The sequence below is a fragment of the Miniopterus schreibersii genome (genome assembly GCF_964146895.1).
Source record: "Miniopterus schreibersii genome assembly, chromosome: 19".
NCBI classification, from domain to species: Eukaryota; Metazoa; Chordata; class Mammalia; order Chiroptera; family Miniopteridae; genus Miniopterus; species Miniopterus schreibersii.
Genome location: NC_138119.1, coordinates 32,963,543 through 32,972,078, shown reverse-complemented (window position 1 = coordinate 32,972,078; position 8,536 = coordinate 32,963,543).

Sequence of the window (8,536 nt, the reverse complement as noted above, 5' to 3'; positions counted from 1 at the left end):
AGCAGCTTTATGCTGATGCACCAAAATGAGGTTTATTCTCTTAAATCCCTCTGTCCTTGGGTGTCAAGTGGCACTAGCTGGGCGATTTAAGCTTTTCACCCTCTGGTTAGGGAGGAACTGTGCAAACTACTTGCTTTCTTTTTTACTAAAACCCAGGACTTATTTAAGGTTTGGGTAAAAAATAATTCGGCAGAGTTGGCAGGTTGACAAATGAGTCAACCAAAGGAAGTATCAGTTGGACTCAGAAAGCCCTACCACTCACAAAGAGAGGCAGAAACCTGGGTCCCGGGGCGGGGGGCCTGCAATGAGGCGGCAGAGGGCTCAATGGCTGGGGAGAACTGGGGATTAAATAAATACTTACTTAGAGGTGGCAGGGATGCAAGTGCCCAGGCGTTTGAAGGGGGGATGGAACTTCGGGGAGGGCGGGGCCTGTCGGTACCAGGCGAGCCTGTGGCAGACTCGGTCCAGGTTTCTGCACAGGAATATGGAGAGCACCATGAAGCTGAGCTTGGGTAGACCGACACCCAGACAAACGCTCGGTTGCAGGCTCCATCCTTGGCCCAGTTGGTGCTCCAGCGGGAAGCAAGCAATTGATGTGTCTCTTTCACACTGATGTTTCTCTCTCTCTCTCCCCCCTCTCCCCCTTCCACTCTCTCTGAAAAGCAACAGAAAAAAATATCCCCAGGTGAGGATTTAAAAAAAATAGAATAGCCCTTTAGAGTTACAACCTGCTTTCATACCCATTGATGGTTTTGCTCCCACAATAATCCATGACGTAAGTGTGAGAAGGCAGTTCATTCTAATTTTACAAGTGAAGAAAATATGAATCACAGGAAAGAGATGGCTTGGAGTGGCAGGCCCTATATCAGAACTACTCTGTGTTCCATTGGCCCCTTAGACTTTACCCATTGCAGTCCTGCCCTCTGCATTGTAATTGTTGCCTTATGTGTGTATTTTCCCCAAAAGAACATGGTTCATTTGAAAGCAGACAAATGTCTTTTAACAGTATTTTCAATATGTAACATGAATACAGTGGGTGATACAAGTTGTATTTATGACAAATGAGGAGCACCAGGGTTCTGATCCTGGGCCCTGCTCCACAGTATTTGAGGTAGATCTTTGGGTGTTTGGGTCAGTGTGTTGGGGTAGAGTCACAGTAGGCACTGTTTTGGGCATAAGAAAGGGATAATCTTCCTTCCCAGAGATCCCTTCCCCAAAGACATGCAGCATGATTTGTGAGACCCAGAGAGTGGAGGACCACAGAAGCTGGAAAGCCCAATAGACATTAGAAGTGACTTGTAGAAACTGACAGCAGTTTTCAAAAATCCAAGCCAGTGTCTCATAGCCACAAAGTATGATAGGAAATGATCAGCAGAGTGCAGCAGGGACATTTTTAAAGAAAATAATATGTCTTTATTGATTTCAGAGAGGGGAAGGGAGAGGGAGAGAGAGAGAAACACCAATGATGAGAGTCATTGATCGGCTGCCTCCTGCACGCCCCCTGCTGGGGATCGAGCCCGCAACCCGGGCATGTGGCCTGACTGGGAATTGAACCGCGATCTCCTGGATCCTAGGTCGATGCTCACCCGCTGAGCCATGCCTGGCTGGGCATCAGGGACATTTTTAACACTAATATAAACATTTCAGAGTCGGTTGGAAGATGTCCAACATTCTCGTGAAGGTGTTCAAAAATATGGTCAAACTGTGATTAAAATACATAGGGAGAAAGGCATCAAAATGTTCCTGTGTTTTGTTAGTTTCAAATGGAAAGTTCTCTGTTTTGTACTTTAATGTCATACTTGGTTATTTTATAAAGAAAAGTTTAAATGATGATTGAGTACAAAAATCACAGCAGGAAAGTGATCGCTACGCTTGTGGTATGCCCACTTTCCCACAACACACTCTAATTACAGGGTTTTGGAAAAAGAAATAACTATTGAAAAAGCTATTTTTAAAATTAAATAAGTTGTAACAATACTGTCATGCTTTAAAGCAACAACCATTTCTCACTTCGAGACGACAGGTTTTCTCCTTGAAATAGACAAGCACTCAATTCTTTATAAATTCTCTCTCATGCCTGTAGAATTGCTGAATCTTTCCTCATGTTCTGCTCTGCCACTGTACCAGTCTCACAGAAGATGGAGCCCTGAGGTCCGAAGAAATCCCACTCCTTTTCTGCTCCCAATTTTCCTTTCCAAATAAAAAGAAGGGAAGGCTGGGTGTCGTTCGTAATTACTCAACTTCTATTGCTCAGGACACTCATTCATTTATTCAACACATGTATTAAGGATCTGCTATGTACCAGGCACATAGTTGCTGAGAATAGAGTAGTGAGCAAGCAGACTAAGTCCCTCTTCTCATCCTACTTAGATTTTAGTGTGGTAGATCCTATGGAAAGACAAGAATACGCAGGGTAAGGCGATAGAGAGTAAATTTCAGGGAGTAATGTTTTATCAAGAGGACAAGAAGTCATCTCTAATAGGCAACACAGGGCAAATGTTAAGGCAAAGACAGCTGGGCGGATATCTTGGGGAAGAGCTTTTTTCTAGTGCGGAGGCCTTGAGTGGGGAGTGCGCCTGTCGTGTTCAAGGGCAGTGGGGAGGTTAATGTGACAGATACCCAACAGGCTGGGAGGAAAGAACTAGGAGGTGACATCAATAAGGTAGCCAAGAGCCATCATGGAGGGTCTTGGAGACCCTGGAAAGGACTTTGCACTTTATCCTCAGTGATATGGGAAATGACTGGCAAGCAAAGAAATAACTTGATCTGATTTATGTGTTAAAAGTATCATTCTGGTGGCCTGTGGAGAACAGATTATAGGGGACCAAGGTGGAAGCAAGGAGACTAGTTAGATAGCTGCTGTAATAGCGCAGGCAAGTGATGGTAGTGGTGAAGGTTGGTTACAGGTGATACAAAGTGATGGGGGTCTGGGCATTTTCCAAGGAAGGGACAATAGAATTTGCTGATGAACGGATATGGCACATGAGAGAGTGGAGTCAAAGATAATCATAATTTTCTGGCATGAAAAACTTAATGACGAGAGCAACAATTTACTGTGATGAAGAAGACAGGTGAGGGAGAAAGTAGAGGGCAGGGAAGCAAGAGCTTGATTTGGCACATGTGCCGTTCCAGATGCTTGTTAAAATATTCAAATGGAGATGCCGAGTAGGCGGCTGGATATTGAAGACTGGACTTCACGGAAGAGGTCAGGGTTGGAAATGAAATTGGGTCTTTCAAATCAAGGGACTGAATGAAACTGACTAAAAAATAGGGATTAAAAAAATGAGTAAGTTTAAGGACTGAACCCAGAGACTTTGCAATGTTTATAGACGGGAGAGAGATTTCCAACGATGAACAAGGGAGAGTGAGAAGACTTTGGTAGGAGAGAACCAAGAGAGAATGGAGTCCTGTGGCCAAAATGTCTCAGGGGAGAAGAAACAATTTAACAAACGCTGCCAAGTTTTGGTTTTCAAATGAAATTCTGTTTCAGCATAGGCTTTTATTTTTTTGGTTTCTCTCTCTAGATGTCTTGGTGGAGGACCCTCAGGGCTTTTTACTGACCTCATTCTACCCCATTCAGGCCCCTTACCATCTCTAGACAGCTTCTCTCATCTTCCCAGAAGACGTGGCTTAATCATTTCTAGGACAAGGGAAGCATTACATGAAGAAAGAAAGTGAAAATTAATTTCAATGAAACATGTTCCAAACCACCACTGGGTCCGTTTTTACAAATTATTTACTGTTTGCCAAGAATCAAAATTACATTTCAAAACCACAGTTTCTACCATTGCCACATCTGTACTAGTGATTTACAAATGGATAGTACCTTGTAATGGAAAAGTCACTGGATTTGAAGTCACAATATTTGGGTTCCTATTCTGGTTATGCTAATAAAATGCTGTGTAACCTTAGAGAAAATGCCTCTCTGACTCTTAATTGAAATAGGTCAAGATTAATAACAAATGTCAACCTGTGAGCCAAGTTAGAAAAATATATGTGTAAAATTACAGTTGTTTTCTGGAGTCCTTGCTCACTCTTTTATTGGTCTTCTTAGTCTGTCTGCAGATTTTTAAATTTTCCTATGTAAACACTGATATAATTCAAAAATAATGATAATTAGTCTCTCCTTTTCTAATCTACATACATCTTATTTAGTTAGCTACTTAGTTAGTCTCATTTCTTTGGCCAAGACACCAGTTAATTAATGAATAATAGCAGTGACTGGAGAAACTCCTGTCTTATTCCTGACTTTGATAGTATTGCTTCCAAAGATTCAGCATTTAAGTGTGATGTTTTTTGTAGCTTCATACAAATTTTTAAAATTATGAGTATTGAATTTTATCGAAGTTTTTATTACATCTTCTGATGTGATCATATGTTATTTTGCCTTGTGGGCCCATTCTCACAATCCTGAGATAACTGATATTTTGTCATGACGTGTTTTTAATACATGAGTAGATTTGATTTCTTAATGTTTCATTTAGGATCTTTGCAACTATATTCATAAATAATACTGGTCTATAATTTTCTTTTCCTGTGTTTGTATGATTTTGGTATCAAGGTTTGTTTCAGATACATACACAGTGGTCCCTCGGTTTTCTAATGTAATCCGTCATAGAAGCTCGTTCAGTTCTGCAACGTTTGAAAGCCGAGGGCTCCAGAGCCCACAGCGAGGCCTCAGGACCTTGCCCTCAGCGGAAGCCGTGTGGCCTGTTCGACTTCCGAGGCCTGTTGGAAAACCGAGGCATTTCCCTCCGGGTTTACGGCGTTTGTAACCCAAAATGTTCGTCAATGGAGACCTTTGGAAACCGAGGCACCACTGTGTACTCTCTTCTCTTCATGTATTTGGGTTTCGTGCACCATTTGTCATTCATAGAAATTAATTTGGAGAAGATCTATTCAGAGATACATTCAAGATACACTATAAATAGATCTAAATGGAATTATAAAAAATATTCAGGTAACCTACGGAATGGCCAGGGAAGTAAAACAGAGGTACAAAGAAACCAGAACCGGTGATGCCAGTGTGACTCAGCGGGTTGCGCCCACAAACTGAGAGGTCACAGTTCATTGCAGGCTCAGTCCCCAGGAGGGGATGTGCAGGAGGCAGCCAATTGATGATATGATGATGTTTCTCATGGATGTTTCTCTCTCTCTATCCCCTCACCCTTCCTCTCTCTAAAAATCAATAAAAACATATTTTTTTAAAAAATCCAGAACCAAACTTAAGCCTTAATACATCAATAATTCCATTATATAAATAAATGAAACAGAATAGATAACCCCAGAATATACCCACACAAGTATGGCCAACTGATTTTTGACAAAGGTGCAAAAGCAATTCAGTAGGAAGAATTGTCTTTTGCAACAAATGGTCCTAAAACAGTTGGCCATCCACAGTCAAAAAATGAACCTCGGAGCTTCCATGCTTTTCAATGATTAACCTGTTCAATCCCCTTAGTTCTATGAGGTAGGTGCCATTATTATCCCAGTTTTACAAATGGAGAAACCAAGGCAGAGATGCTGAGAAACCGACCTAAGGACGCAGCTAGCAAGGAATGGCACTGAGCTTGTCCAGCTCCAGAGCCCTTGTTTTTAACCCCTGTGTTATGCTCACTCTCCAGGGATCTTTCCCCCTAATGTTTTTTGTTGTTGTTATTATTCAGTGTTTCTATGGTAGGTATTTGCTAATAAAAATCAAGAAATTCCTAAATAATGAAAACAACAGCAACAACAACAAAATAAACTAAACATATTTACCATATGACCCAGCAATCACACTCCTGGCGATTTATCTCAGAGAAATTTTTTGCTTTTTGTATTTTGAAGATCTGTTATTACTAGTGATATACATTGATGGTTGTTGTGCCTGCCTAGTAAGTTGGTCCCTTTGTGATTATGAAATGTCCCTCATTATCACTTTGTCTTAAAACCTACTTTTCTGATATTAACAGAGCTAATCCAACCTTCTTATACCTAGTGGCTGAATGATGTATCTTCATCCATTCGTTGACTTGCAGCTAAGTTATATCTTTATACTTAAAGGGCACCTCTCATAGACAGCATATAGTTTTGTTTTTAAAATCTATTTAAATAATCTTTGCTTTTAAATTAGAGTGTATAGTCCATTTATACTTAGTGTAATTATTGATATACAGTCATGCACCTCTTAATGATGTTTTAGTCAACAATAAACTGCATATTCTACAGTGGTCCCATAAGATTACAATGGAGCTGAAGAATTCTATCCCTTAGTGACATTGTAGCCATCGTAAAGTTGTCGTGCCATATATGACTCATGAGTTTGGGGAATGCTGGTAGAAACAAACCTACTGCAATCTTAGTTTTATAAAAGTATAACACATACAATTATATACAGTACATAATACTTGATAATAATATAACAACTGTGTTACTGGTTGATGTATTTACTATACTTTTATTGTTATTTTAGTATCTATTATACTCTGTTATTATAGAGTGTACTCTTTCTACTTTTGCAAAAATAAAGTTTGCGGTAAAACTGTATTCTGGGTTAAGCCAGCAGCCTCATACATCGTTTTTACCACATGTCTTGATCGTATAATGTTTCTCTTGTGCTTGATTTAATATCATGTTTATTTTATAAATTTAGAGTAGCCAAAGTGCACAGTGCTTATAAGGTCTAAAGTGTACAGTAATGTCCTAGGCCTTTACATTCACTCACCACTAACTCGTCAACTCACCCTACAGGAGCAACTCCCAGTCCTACAAGCTCCATTTTTATCTTTTATACCATATTTTTATTGTACCTTTTCAATGCTAAGATATACTTAGATATACAAATACTTGCCATTCTGTTACAATTGTCTAAAATATTCAATATAGTAACATGATGTATAGGTTTGTAGCCTAAGAACAATAGGCTACACCATATAGCCTAGGTGCGTGGTGAGCCATACTATCTAGGTTTGTGTAAGTGCACGCTGTGATGTTAGAATAATGACAGAATTGTCTAATGGCATGTTTCTCAGAACCTATTCCTATTGTTTTTTGGTTTTGTTTTTTAAACATATCTTAATTGATTTCAGAGAGAGGAAGGGCGAGGGAGAGAGAGAAATGGAAACATCAGTGATGAGAGAGTCGTCATTGATCGGCTGCCTCCTGCACGGCCCCGACTGGGGACCGAGCCTGCAACTCTGGCATGTGCCCTGACCGGGAACCGAACCGCGATCTCCTGGATCCTAGGTCGATGCTCAACTGCTGAGACACGCCTGGCCGGGCCCTATCCATATTGTTAAGCAGTGCATGACTATAGTTGAATTTAGGTCTACCATTTATTATGTTTTCTATTTGTTCACTCTTTTTGGTTTCACCACCTTTCCTTTCTTTTTAAAAATTATTATTAGCCCGACTGGGAGTGGCTCAGTGGTTGAGTGTTGACCTGGGATCCAGGCGATCGGGGTTCGATTCCTGGTCAGGGCACATGCCCGGGTTGCGGGCTCGATTAATGACTCTCTCATCATTGATGTTTCTATCTCTCTCTCTCCCTCTCCTTTCCTCTCTCTGAAATCAATAAAGATTTTTTTTTAATTATTATTAATAGATTTTTTTAAAAATTCACTTTAATGTCTCTATTAACTTTTTAGCTATTCTTATTTGCTTTATTTTCTTAGTGGTTTCTTTTGATTTGCAACTTAAATATCCTTTTTTATGAAGTACCTATTTGAGTCTCTTGTCTATTGGGTTGTCTGCCTAATTCTTATTGATGTGTATGACTTTTTTTTTTTTTTAATCTTTATTGATTTCAAAGAGAGGAAAGGAGAGGGAGAGAAAGAGACAGAAACATCAATGATGAGTCATTGACCAGCTGCCTCCTGCACGCCCCTACTGGTGATCAAGCCCGCAACCCGGGCATGTGCCTTGACCAGGAATCAAACCCCAATCGCCTGGATCCTAGGTCAACGCTCAACCGCTGAGCCACACCCGGCTGGGCTGTGTATGACTTTATATATGGTGGATATAAGACTCTTGTGGAATAAGTGTATTACAAATACCTTCACCCACTATGTGGCTTGCCTTTTTAACTCTCATATGGTTTTTTTTTATTTAAAAAATGTTTTAATTTTGCTGTACTATATTCTAAGCCTTCATTTTTTCATCTGTAAAATAGAGATTATGATAGTATCTCACTCACAGAGTTGTTATGAGAATTAAATAGGAGAACGCGTGTACTCCTGGCACTTAGTGGCACTCAGTAAGTATTATTATTATTCCCAGTGCCACCCTTTTGTCCCCCCATCAGCCTTTCCATTTTCTGTTTTGAATCTGAGAGGTCATATGCTACAATAGGAAAGCCTGGCCATATGACCTTGACCACTTCCTAGCCTCTCCGAGCCTGTAAGTTTTTTATGTGTGAAATGGAGTTCAGTCACCCTTGGGTTCTTTCTAATGACTGTGTGTTACCAGTGGAAAAGAAAGAAGTTAGACCCGAGTCATCCTCATCCTCGTGACTCTCCTACTTCTTAAACGTCACTTGGGGAAGCCACCTGGGGAG